General features: G+C 36.8%; 1 pseudogene; it reads left to right on the forward strand.

Annotated features, from left to right (window-relative positions):
* Window positions 1-12,638: 12,638 nt before the first annotated feature.
* On the forward strand, window positions 12,639-13,594 carry LOC116420976 (annotated as a pseudogene).
* Window positions 13,595-13,598: the final 4 nt, after the last annotated feature.

Consider the following 13,598-nt stretch of genomic DNA (forward strand, 5'->3'; position numbering starts at 1 on the left):
CCTTCTCCCCACTTTCCCCATTCTTATGGGGGAGGAGTAGAAGGGGTCAGAGGGAGTGTAATCTCAGCACTGCCAACCCAGCTTACCGGCCCCTGAGGTGTTGGGATTGTCCTGGGATAAAAGGGGAAACAGGACCAGACTCCAATTCCCTACTGGGGAGCAGGACGCCAGGGGCCAATTCAGCCCCTGGGGTGTGACGCAGTTTCTCCAGTGTTCCTCCTGCTTGAACTCAGGACAGAGACTGGGGTCTCCTTGGACAGTTTCCGGGACACCTACAGCCTAAGTCTGGGAGAGATTTGTATTAAAAGGCACTTCTGCTCCAAGTGTTTTTTAGGAGGTAGAAGTTGCCCTGAGAAGAAAAGAGCTGAGAGTCTCAGGTTGGAGGTAAAGGGAAACCAACAAACAGGTGTTAGCAGCAGAGTGGAAGAAACATAGAGTTTTGGACCCTGGAAAAAGTTGAGGTGGTGGGTGGGTCCTAGGTTTCATTAAGTTGAGGTTTTTTTCAGCTTTAAAAGAGACAAGTGTGCTGGGTGTGTTTTGGCTCGACGCTTTTGCCTGAGGGCACAAGTGTTAATCAGTCCCAGTATTAGAAAGAAAAAAGCACTTTAAAGGATGGACTTGTCCAGAGAGAGATTGGAATTCAGCTAATCTATTCAGAATTCAGGTGTTGAGATTAAGGCATTTTTCTCAAGCCCAGTGTTTGTCTCTGCATTAAGAGACTGCTTAAATCTCCAGAGATGGGGGAGGGAAGCCAATTCATTGCAAAACCCAAAGACTTTCCCATTCTATAATGTAACCTTCATAGACGTCTCTAGAAGGTGTCACAAAGGGCCTCCTAGAAGGCCGTTTGCCAAAGAAAAACCAGGATTTCGTGCCCACGGCGTCCCACAGGCGACTAATTTCCTTGGAAGACTCCCGGAGCCTGACGGCAAGCTCAAATGAGCTCGAGACTTTGAGCTGCCCTCTCCCCCTCCCCTTATAGAAGGGTGATGTGGTGGGCTTGCCTCAGTGGAAACCTCCTAAGAGGGCCACCATCATTGAGGGCAAGGTAGTGAAGGAGAAGTGTGGTAGGAGTGGGTGTGGTGTAGTAGGAGTGGGTGTGATCTCCATTTCCACAGCTCCTCACTTAACTCTAGACAGTATGCATATTCTATAACCCCCAGGCTCCTTGAGCCATAGTGTCTCAAGGAATGGGGGAGGGAAAACAGAACAAGTCTAGAGAACTTGAGAAAAGCACTGACAGTTAAGACAGACTTCTTTCCTAAAGGTGTTCACCGAATTCTTAAATGGCTTCAGTTTCTCCCATTAACTTATTTCTTGCTGCAGTCAAAGAATGAGGGGAGAAAAGAAAAAAAAAGCCATCTTCTAAAGAATTTAATTTGCCTCGACCTGGAATTTTATTCCCCAGCCATCATTCCAAAAGTCTTTCTTGAAGCTGCAACCTGGCCAGGGTTGGAGCCCAGAAAAAAAACTTTTAATTGTTGGCAGGGACATAGAACGCCAATCCAGAAAATAGAACAGAGTGTGCTAAGAGCAAAAGGTTTTAGGACTGAGAAAATTAGGAGCAAAAGAGTTCCCACCTGTAGGGTTAGGTAGGAAAGTGAGAGAGACAGACCTAGCCTGGTTTACCTAGGTTATCTCTCCACAAGCAGCTGAGAAAAGGTTTTAAGTAGTGCCCTGAAGCTAAGAAAAAAAGCCGAGAGTCTTTGTAGACAGCCTCCTGAGCATGCAAAAGCATAATTCTGAGGCTTCTACAGTTAAAAGGCTGTGCTGGGAGGGGGCATTGCTCTAACACAGGATGACCAAATCAGGGAAACCGAGTCCTGTTTTAAAATGTTTGGTTCAAGCACGCTTCCAGAGGGCTGGAAGCTACGGCTTTTAAGAGCCAGGTAAAGGCCTGGGAGGGGTACGGTTCACTTGTCCAGATTGCCAGCAAAATTCTATTTTAAAAGCTGGTGAAAACCTTTCCGGAGATTTGAGAAGATTAAGAGTGAGTACCCAGTCTCCCCACTGTACAGTAACCCCAAGAAGGGGACAGAATAGGAGCATTTAAATGGCAGGTTGCCAAGCCACATGGGAGAGGTGTGAAACAGGCCTCAAGTTCTACACTCCCCACTCCATGGAAGAAGCCCAACACAAGGGCTTTGGGTGTCCACTGCAAGATTAGGAAAGAAAAAATCTTTTACCTTATCCAGAGTTCCGGGTTGTCTGGTAAGAATAGAGGCCTTTTCACCTAAAAATGCAAGTAGGGTCTAGATTGTGGACAGGTAAAAACTTTTAGTTTTCCAAATCCTTGCAGCCTCTCTCATATCTCTTAGAGACAGAGAGCCAACAAAAGAGCCTTTTGTCAAACCGCAACAATTCTTCAAGAATTGTGCCAGAGCTTAGAGCTCCCACCGACAACCCAAGCCCAACCCGAGGGCTTTGGGTGTCCACTGAAACATTAGGAAAGAAAAAAGTCTTTTACCTTGTCCAGAGTTTTCACCTGAAATGCAAGTAGGGTGAGATGGAATGCAGATATTCTTCCCACTACCTTTAGAGAGAGAGATGAAAGAAAAAACGCAGATTCTTCCCAGAAGAATATTGCCTGAACAGCTCAAAACCCAGATTGGTTCTGAGTGCCCCAGAAAGGTTGGGGTTCGGTTTGATTGCCAAATTATCTAGCTTCCGGTGTTCGTTTCGTCAGGGGACCAAATGTTGAGGTGTAAACCACATGTTGAGGTCTAGATTTGGGGACCTAAATGAAATTAGGGTTTAGTTAAGGTCTAGTGGCAGGTTTGGGGTACAGGGAGTCAAACAGAGTTCCCCTGCAACCCCCTTGGATTCGGCACAAGGATACGGCGGTATATGTGGTCTAGTAGTGCACGAATTCCCAATAAAAGCATTTATTGGCCCAGAGAGCTAGATTGATAAAAGAGGTTTATTACTGAGTTTAGAAGTAAGAGATAGGTGAAGGTAGAGACAAGGAGGGCACTGGACAGAGGGTCCAGTGGACAGAAGGTCCTCACATGGCTACCATGTTTGGAATCTCTGAAAAGAGGGGTTTCCAGCGTGGCCCTTTTAAGTCGGAGACTTAGCTCAAGGGGCTTTGGAGTGTAGCCCCAAAGTTGGCTCAGATCCAGGTGGGGCTGGGACAGGTCCAGATCTTCTATTGGAATTCAAAGGGACCAGGATTTATGAGTCAAAGGGTAATTTACATTAACTAGGGTGGGTTGGGAATCAAAGATTGGAATCTTTCCCTGCAGTGGTTTTGTCAGAAACAGACTGGGTTCCAGACAAATAAATTGTCCAGGATCATTCTCTTACATATACAAATAAATTGAGTAAAATGTGATATCACAGGCCACTTGTGAGAACATTATGAATGGAGATCCAAGGAAAAACCCATAGACTTTGTATAGAAAATGCCATCTGTATCCAGAAAAAGAACTATGAAGATTGAATGTAAATCAACACATGCTAAGTTCACTACTTTTTTCTATTTTTTTTCTCTTTTTCCATGGTTTTTCCTTTTTGTTCTGATTTTTCTCCCCCAACAGGATTCATAAAGCAATGTGCATTAAAAATTAATTAGTTAATTAGAAAGGAAAAAAATGCAAAAAAAAAAAAGAATAGAGAAAAAGGATTGCCTATGAAGGATATCATAAAGATAAAATCAACACAATTTCATAAAAGTTTGGAAATGAGTAGGGTAAGAGAAAGGGAAGACAAATATTAGTCTTGGATCTCAAATCTAAATGGTATGAAAGATTAAATAAATAGAAAAGGGAGAAAGAGGGAAAATTTAAGGTTCAAGATGTTAAGTTCAATTTTGTACATACTGATTTTGAACTAATGGAGGAAAATATTGGTTAGTACATCTAATAGACAGGTGGAAATGTAAAGATCTGGAATTGGAGTTCAAGGAAAGTTTTCAAGTTGGATTTACATGTAAGAAAGGGATCAATTGACTTAACATATGTAAAACATTTTGCAAACCTTAAAGTATTATATAATGTTAGCTGTTGTATTGTTATATATATTATATTATTTATGTTATAATGATATTGATGATGGTGATGATTTTATAATAATATAAATGGGAAAATCAGAAAACAATCAGAATTGAATATTGAGAAATTTAAAAAAAATTCCTAAAGAAAAAATATAAAAAGATACCTCCTCCTACTTTTTTTTGGAGGGAAGTAGGATTCAACAGGAAAGGAATATTTCGCAGAATATCATTTTTTAAAATGTATTGATTAGTTTTCCTGTTTTTTTTTCTTCCTCCTCTTTAAAAAAGTTACTGTATGGCTGGTTGCCTAGGATGAGAGAGGGAGAGGAATAAAAAGGGGCAAACTAAAAATGAAGAGTAATAATAGAATCTGTTTATGAAAAAGAATGAAATCTTCCTGAGTTAAGGAGTTTTTTTGCTTTTTAACTCAGTGCCAAAGATCTGAAAGTATGAGTCTCACAAAGACTAAGGTAGATAGACAGGTATAATTGTCCCCATTGTACAGATGTAGAAACTGAGACTCACAAAAATTAAATGACTTTCGCACGATTACAGGGCTTGTAAGTGCTAGAACAAAAATTAGAATACAGAGCCTGGGTTTTTAGTCCTGTGTTACTGCAACATATTGTCCTTTTCTCTCTATCTATTCATGGTGAACTCTAGGGAGACCTTTCCAAATTTCCTGTCCTTGATGTATCATGATAATTCAATAGTCTTTATGGATCAAGTCTCAGGGGCAAAAGGGACGTTCTAAGATGAATAGAAAAGCCATCTCTACACAGAATATCAGAATTACTGTTGACTTCCATGGAGTCAACCAGCCATAGATTCTCCCTAATATGGGGCTTAAAGATAGGACCACAGCTCAAAATCAGACCTGGTGAGTCTAAGAGAGAGTAATAATTTCTAATATAGAAAAATCAGTGAAAGAGACAGAAAAGAGAGAGAAAGAGAAGAGAAATTTCAAGAGCCAAGAAAAAATGAATAAATTAAAAGAGACCAGTGAGAGGAAATTGATAGAAAACAAAACAGTGAGATAAAATCAAATAAGCAAGAGAGTGAGAGCAAAATGTAGAGAGAAATAACAGAAAGAGAAAGAAGAGAGCTGATTACAGACAGGAACAGAAAGGTACAGGTGCAGAGAAAATATACACACACACACATGCAAACACATACATACATACATACACCTGTCCTGACAAATGAGGACATAGAAAGAAGCAGATGAAGACAGAGAAAGATACAGACAGACAGACTTAATTTCTCTGTTGGAGTCTATCATTTCGGATTGAGAGAAAGTGCATCCATGGAACCCAAAAAGGGCAGTTTTTGCCAGATGACCTCAGCATAAATGTCTAAGGTAATCTCCCATTGACTTAGCCTTATAGATGATTAATTCTTCAGATAGGTATTCAGATAGGGACAAATGGTCAAAGTCCACATCTTTCATTATTATCTGGGATGTCTGTGGAGTCTTCAGCCTTAAGGGCTGAACACTGTAGATTTCAGATCATTCCTCTGTCCTCTCCTTTCCCCTCTTCCATCCACCAATAAGGACTATACTAATCTTTTCTTGTGGTGAGGAAGGAATGATGAAGCACACACAAGCCACATAGCTCATAGCATATCACTAACCATTAGACTAGAGAGTCATCAAGTAGTCAAAAGTTGTGTGTAGGGGCATATACTGTTATCATCTTCTCCTATAGCTCCTGTGACTAAAATCCCTCCTCAGAATAATTAAATGCAAGTTTAGTGGATATCTGGTTTTAATTAAACATAAGAAAATTAGGGTATTTCGAAAATAGCCACTCTCAGGATCCACTAATCTCATTCTGTGCCTACTATTTTGCTTGAAATGAAAAAAAAATAACCCCATGTTTCCAACCCTATCATTCAAGTTGATCTACCTTTTTCTCCTACTTGGGACTCTCAGAGCCAAAACATAGACTGTGAAATGGAATAGACTGGGAAGAAAGGTGGGAACTGGAATCAGAATGATACTCAGGATTTCAAGTATAATCTCTGAACTGGGAGGTATGTCAGAGATCATCTATGTCTGAACCATATCTGAACCATCAATCCCTTTACTTTGCAGAATAAGGAAACTGAAGTCCAGAAAGCTTTAGTGATTTTTGTAGTGTTAGATTCAAATACTAAGTGGTTAAGTCAGTTTTCAAACCCAGATTATTTGATTCCCAAACTAATATTCCTTCCCCTATATCAAGCCACCTCCCTTGGTTTCCCCTTCTGGCTTTAGGGATTTTTCCACATTTAAATATACCATTAATAGGCAGTTCTACTTATCTATATCCCTTTTTTCTATCCCAATCCATTTGAATAATGTAGACTTCTAGAACTATATTCTAGTTATTAGTTTTATCTCACCAAGTCACAGTGACACTCCTGGACATTATTTGTCTTCTTATGTTGGAATATTGAATTCAACTTGATTCAGAGAGAGAGAAAGAGAGATGCTTATGCATGCATACACATATATAAACATTCAAGTACTTTATTAGCTTGAGATTTTTAGGACATCTTATACACACATACATCCAGATAGATCAGAATATATATATGTGTGTGTGTGTGTGTGTGTGTGTGTGTGTGTGCCTATATGTATTTATAGAAAGAAATGTGTATGTATATATATATATAAACATGTGCATAAACATGCATGCATATATGCACATGCATGTATGTGTATATATATGTACATAAAGTATTCTGAAAGTCTTTGTGCAAATTTAAACTTTAAATGTCACTAAAACTTTTGGGACACTGCGCACAAAGATATAAACAATATATATACATATATATCTGTATATCTCTATATGGAGATAGATATATAACCATATGCACTTATATATTGTTTATATATACTTAAAAATGTCATGGCTTTTATTGCTTACTGATTACCTGTTTTGTTTCCTGTAAATTTCTGTATTTCTCTGTTGTTCTTATATTTTATCTATTTTTAGAGCAAAGTGTAAAAAGCTCTGAAGTTGAGCATAAAGGATCTGAATTCAAATTCTGAATTTGCCATTTTCCAGTGTAATCTTTGCCAATGTTTTAATCTCTATTAAATTAATTTTTCCTCATTTATGAGAAATGTGTGAGTCAATCATCTGGTCTGTTACTTTTGATTTTAAATTCAATGTTATTAAGTCCAATGTAACTTTTGATTTTAAAATCCTCAGATTAGATATTTTTATAGTAATGTGCCTGATCAATAAGTAAAAGCAGGGTTTTTAATTCACTGTTTTTCATTTTTAATTCATCTGATTAATTTTTTAAAACTTTAGAGAAATATTTTTTTTGTTTCTTTTTTTAACCAAATCTTGTAGTATAGACTCCCTCTTTGTCCAGGCATTTACAATTTTTATGAATAACAAATCTCTTTCCTCTGAATATTCCTGTCCACCAGAAAAGAAGACTATCATTTGACACTGTAGACACTCTCCTGGAGGTTATTCTCTATTTTGTCAACTTCCTGATTTTCTTGGTTTCAGAGATAACAGATAATCTCTGTTTAAGCATTTTTACTTTTTCGACAAGTTTTAACAGGTAGATCAGGGAATGCCTCAGAGATATTCTGCTTAGATTTTTATTATTTTATTTTATTACTTTTTAATTGAAGCTTTTTTTTCAAAACATATGCAAGGATAATTTTCCACCATTGACTCTTGCAAAACCTTATATATTAATTTCCCTCCCACTCCTTGGCCTAGATGGCAAGTAATCCAATATATGCTAAACATGGTAAAAATATATGTGAATCCAATTTAGGTATGCATATTTATACAATTATCTTGCTGTTTAGATTTTAACAAAATCAATAAAATTTGGTAGGCTGATGTTTTAGGAAAAAAATAGAGAGATATATTCTAGGGGACTACAGTTACAAAATTTATAATTGGTTGAATGGTAGTAATCAAAGAATCATCATTAATGGTTTATTCTCAGCTTGATAGTAGAGTAACATGGAATGAGCCAGAGATTTGTGCTTGGCTTGGAGCTCTCTCTGTGTTTGTCTCTGTCTCTCTGTTTCTCTTTGTATGTCTGTTTTTCTCTCTCTTTCTCTCTCTCTGTCTCTTTCCGTGTGTGTGTGTGTGTGTGTGTGTGTGTGTGTGTGTAAGTGTATTAAATATCAAGTCTAAGATCTGAACCAATACTTTGTTTTTAAAACCTATGGGTTTTCTACCACTCCTTCCTTTCATCCCCAATAGGGTTCTGTCATTAAAAAAACTCCAATGTATCCCTCTTGCTCCTACTATAAAGCTCAATCTTTTCTTTCTGGTCTTTAACATTCATTACGACCTGACTCCCTTTTTCCAACTAATTGAATGAATGAATCACTTCTCTTCTTACTCTCAACATGCCATTAGCTGCTTTTGTTTTTCTTTTAATTTTTGTAAATAATTTAGATAAAGTTATAAGTGACTTTTCATGCTTTTCTGAGGAAATAGCATGTTTGACAGACTTAGGCTTATGGAGAAGAATTAATTCTTCTGACAAACTATGATATTTTTATCTCATTTTTGTACTTAATATTTCAATTCATAGAGAAGTTGTATTAGCATATGTTATTTGGGAAAAAATGGCAAAGAGTGGAAGAAAGCAATGGAACAATTTGTGACAGAAACAAAATTCTTACTGTAAATTTTCCAACTGTTTCAAAACTTCATTAACATAGTAAGAGGCATCATGTGGAAAAAAAGAATTGTCTTAGAATCAGTTGGAGTCAGATTCAAGTTCTACCCATCTGTAAAAATAATAATAATTGAACTTACAAATAATATGATAATAGTATTATTGCAAAATGTTTAACATGTTATCTCATTTGATGCTCACGACAGCTCTAGTAGATAGGTACCATTGTTATTCCCATTTTGCAGATGAGAAGACTGAAGCTGTGACTTGCTCTGAATCACAGAGCTTATAATGATGAGAAGGAGAATTTTATTTCAAGTATTTCTGATTTCAAATATAGCAAATTTGCTATCTGCCATACCACCTAGCTATCTATGTGGTCTTTATTGCCTCTGTGACCTGGGAAAAATCACTTGGATTAATGCTTTAGTGAACTTTTAAAGACTGTAAATTACAGAATAGATGTCAGCCTACATTGATAATGAGTTTTCAAATCTGAGCATTTACTATACGAATGCAATAAACCAGAGCTCTATAATTTATCCATAAATACATGGACTCTTTTCGATGATCAGATATATGTTTTCATAGATGATCTAGAAATTAATGTATATAATCAGGAATACTGACACTCATGACATCACAAAGAAATTAAGGTTTTTCATGTTCTTCATAACTTCTGCTATAGCTTTAATAGATATGGGTAAGAATAGAGATTGGATTTGTGATTTTATGGGTATAGGAAATTGTCAGATAAGAAAACTCAATATTAAGTATGTGTTCTCTTAAATTTATAGATTTAAAGAATTATTTTGAGCATTATGAGATTAATATTTTTGCTCAAAGTCCTAGAGAACCAGTAAAATCAGTGGTAGATATCTAGGCCTTTGTGTCTTTAAGTCTGGCTTTTAGCTACTATTTTTTATTGCATCAAATATCTAATTTCACTAGGAATATTTTTGAAAATAAATATATGAAATATAAGAAGACTTAACTAAACTACTATATGAATTTTTTTCTATATTATATCTTCTTTTATTAGGTTGATATTTTATCTTGCATCTAGAGATTAGCTTTTTCTTGGTTCTTTGGGTATACTTTCTTCATCAGTATCCAATGATGTCTGCTTATTTCTAGTTTAGTTAAGTAGTCCTCTTTGATATTTTTGTTTTCTCTTGGTACATGGCAACCAAACCCAGAAAATTGTATCTTACCCTTACATTAAGAAAGATGTGGAGGGATTAATAGTCCACAGTACTAATCCTGGCCATAGCACACCAGGAGTATTGTTTACAATTCTAAGCATCATATTTTAACAAGGACATTAATAAGTTAGATTGCATACAAATGTCAGATGGGAAGAAGAGAAGGCTGAAAACCATGTCATGTGGGAATTGGTTGAAGGAACTCTCTATATTTAAAAAAGAAGGGGAAAAGACTAGAAAAGGGGAAAGGGCTAGGCACTTACTTATTGCTTTCAAGTAATTAATAATTAATTAAATAAAAGAGGAATTAAACTTGGTTTATTTTGTCCAAGAGGACAACAGGAGGAACAATGAGCAACTATTGCAGAGCAGTAGATTATGGCAATGCTTCTGCCAAGAACAGTATGTATCAGTCAGAGAAACTCATTCCCAACCTGTTGGTCTGTTAAATGATGAATTATGCAGGCATGAAGATCAATGAAACAGACAAAAATATGAAATGAATTGAAGTTCTATGTAGCTCCCTTCAGCTTCTGTTATGATATTAGTTGTCAAGGAAAATGGACTCATATATTAGCAATCATCCCGTTTTTATATTGTCTAGAGATATTAATTATGATGTTAGCAAATAAGTTTCAGATTTTTCCAATTAATTGAAACAACACTGGAGGAATTAAGTAACAGTAACTAATAAGTTAAACCAAAGGATATAAAAAATTACAAATAATGATTTACAGATTCTACTATATAAGTAAGTAAAATATTTTAGGAGTTGTTTTCATCATGGCCCTAAAAACAAAAATCATTTCATAGGATACTTAAATTTCCTTATTGATAATCATGAAACCATCCCTATATGGACTATAAAATAACAGTACTCTGAGTGATATATGAAAAAATTCAGATCATTCTCTGAGAGCTCCTTCTCTCTTCTCCTCATGACACATCATTCAGAACCCTCACAATACCACTATTACAACTCCTTTATCCATTTCACGTGAAGAGGTGGACCCTCTTTGCCATTGCAATGCCTTTTAAATCCACAAATGGACCTATTCCATCCCACCTTCTCTAGCAGATTGTCATGTCTATCAACCACACTTAGCAATCTTCAATCTCTCTATGTCTACTGGCTTCTTTCCTTCTGTAGACAAACATATTTTTGTCTCCCCCATTATCACAACAAAACTCTCACTTGATCTGTCCATCCTGTTAGATACCATCCTATACTTCTCTGTAACAATTATGAGGAATAGTAATCTAATTTGGTTAGAAGATAGAGTACATAATGATAGAGAGGTGAAAGACTGGAGTGATAATTTGAAATCAGGTTGCAGAAGACCTAAAAAGTCAGACCTAAGAATCAATATCTTATTCTAAAGGTAATAAAGAAAGAAGCTTTTATTTTATGAAGGTGTTTTACTATATCAGGCTTGTGAGAAAAGAAGATAATTTTGGCAAGAACATTGAAAAAGGGAGAATACTAGATGAAAAGAGTCCCAGAAATGGAATCCAAGAAGAGCTTATCTACTGAAATAAACAAAAACACACATCAGATGGGGTTCTTTTCTTTTTTATGGATCCCTTCTGGTCCCTCCCTCATCTTTTCTCCTCCATGAAATGGAGATGAAAAGTTGTTCCTTCATTCCTGCTTGTTTTAAGGAGTTAACAAGATTAAATTTTGTGCTGTTTTGACTCTGGGTGTCTTAGCAGGTTCCAGGAGCATCAGAAAGTTTTTTTTTTTTTCTCTTCAGACTCAGTGTCAGGAAACTGGGAGCTAAAAAACAAGACTAAATAGCCATTAACTGTGAGTGTATGTGAAAGCATGGCAAAGTGCAAAGAAATCAGTTTCTAGAATTAGATGGACTTGGGTTCAAATACTGCTGTTGATACTTCCCATTGCAACCATGAAAAATTCACCTAACCTCTATGGATTTCAGTTTCCTCATTTATTAAATAAGAGTTTCGAACAAGATGGTCTCTGAATTCCATTCCAGTTCTTGATGTATCATCTTAATTCCTGAAAAGGGATCTCTAGAACTGAATGAAATTATATCAGTGAGATCACTTCCTAAAACAATATATCATAATGTTATCTCCATGTTCACTATTTGGTTCTTATGCATATTAGAGGCTAATAAGGACAACCTGATCTGCTATATGAAATACAAAGAGATGAAAATATTTTAAGAATTTGTGATTATCTTTTCCATAGATAATATGCATAGGCTTAATGACAGCTTCTTTGAATAGATTGGGAGACATGTACATTATTATTAACAACTCATTGAGAAAGAGTAATTAAAATGTAATGACTGCAGATGACTTGAGTTGTTTTGGGTCAGAGCTATTTCTAATGTAGCCTATTAAAAGGAATTTTTATTTTAGAATCAGACATTTTGGAACATCCTGAGAGAACTGAACACACTAGAGAAAAGTAAACCTAACAGAGGATCTGCCTGTCTTCATCAGCCTGATTATTGAACCAGATCTTCACCAGAACTTCACTTCAAAAATTTTGCCTCGTGATTTACTATAATGGACTGCAGAGATTCCTGATTATGGGCTCTAATTCTGCATATAACTTTACCTCTGACTTCCCTCAAAGATCACTTTGCAAGCAGTTAGATGATTCTGGTGATATATAGGATTCAAATGACAACAGATAGATAGTGTTGTGGTTAATGCAAGAGTCCAAGTCCCCTGAGGAACCACTGTTCAGTCCCTAACATTGGATATTGTACTTCTAATATACGTTCCCCTAAAACCCCAGTGCCCTGACCATGTGGCAAGAAAACATCACTACTATCACGGAGTTTATCCTTGTGGGTTTTCCTACCACCATCTGGCTTCAGATATTGCTCTTCATCCTCTTTCTTGTAACCTATCTATTTGTATTGATGGAGAATCTAGTCATTATCCTTACTGTCTGGACTAACAGCTCCCTTCACAAGCCTATGTACTACTTTCTGGGTAGCATGTCCTTCCTGGAGATATGGTACATTTCTGTCACAGTCCCCAAGATGTTGGCTGGTTTTCTTCTTCACCCTAATACCATTTCATTTTTGAGCTGCATGACTCAACTCTACTTTTTCCTTTCACTTGCTTGCACAGAGTGTGTACTCTAGCTGTCATGGCATATGACCGCTATGTGGCAATCTGCCAGCCACTCCACTACCCAGTCATCATGACCATAGAGCTCTGTTTCCGGCTGACTATCTTCTCCTGGGCATGTGGCTTCTCTATTGCTATAGTCAAAGTCTACTATATCTCTCGTGTCATCTTCTGTGGTAACAATGTGTTAAACCACTTTTTTTGTGATGTTTCTCCCATCCTAAAATTGGCCTGCAAAAACATTGCCATGGCTGAGATGGTAGACTTTGCCTTAGCCATTGTAATCCTAACATTCCCTTTCTCAGCCACTGTTCTCTCTTATGGTTTCATTATCTCCACTGTCCTACATATTCCCTCAGCTGCAGGACAAAGGAAGGCTTTCTCTACCTGTGCTTCCCATCTCACTGTGGTGATAATCTTTTACATGGCAGTAATCTTTATGTATGTTCGGCCTCGAGCAATTGCCTCCTTCAATTCCAACAAACTGATTTCAGCTGTATATGCAGTCTTCACCCCCATGTTAAATCCTATTATCTACTGCCTGAGGAACCAAGAAGTCAAGGATGCCATGAGAAAAACCCTGAGCAATGGCTGGATCCTATTCTGGAGAAATCCCTCCTCTTGAAAAG

Source organism: Sarcophilus harrisii, chromosome 2 (assembly GCF_902635505.1).
Source record: "Sarcophilus harrisii chromosome 2, mSarHar1.11, whole genome shotgun sequence".
Lineage (NCBI taxonomy): Eukaryota > Metazoa > Chordata > Mammalia > Dasyuromorphia > Dasyuridae > Sarcophilus > Sarcophilus harrisii.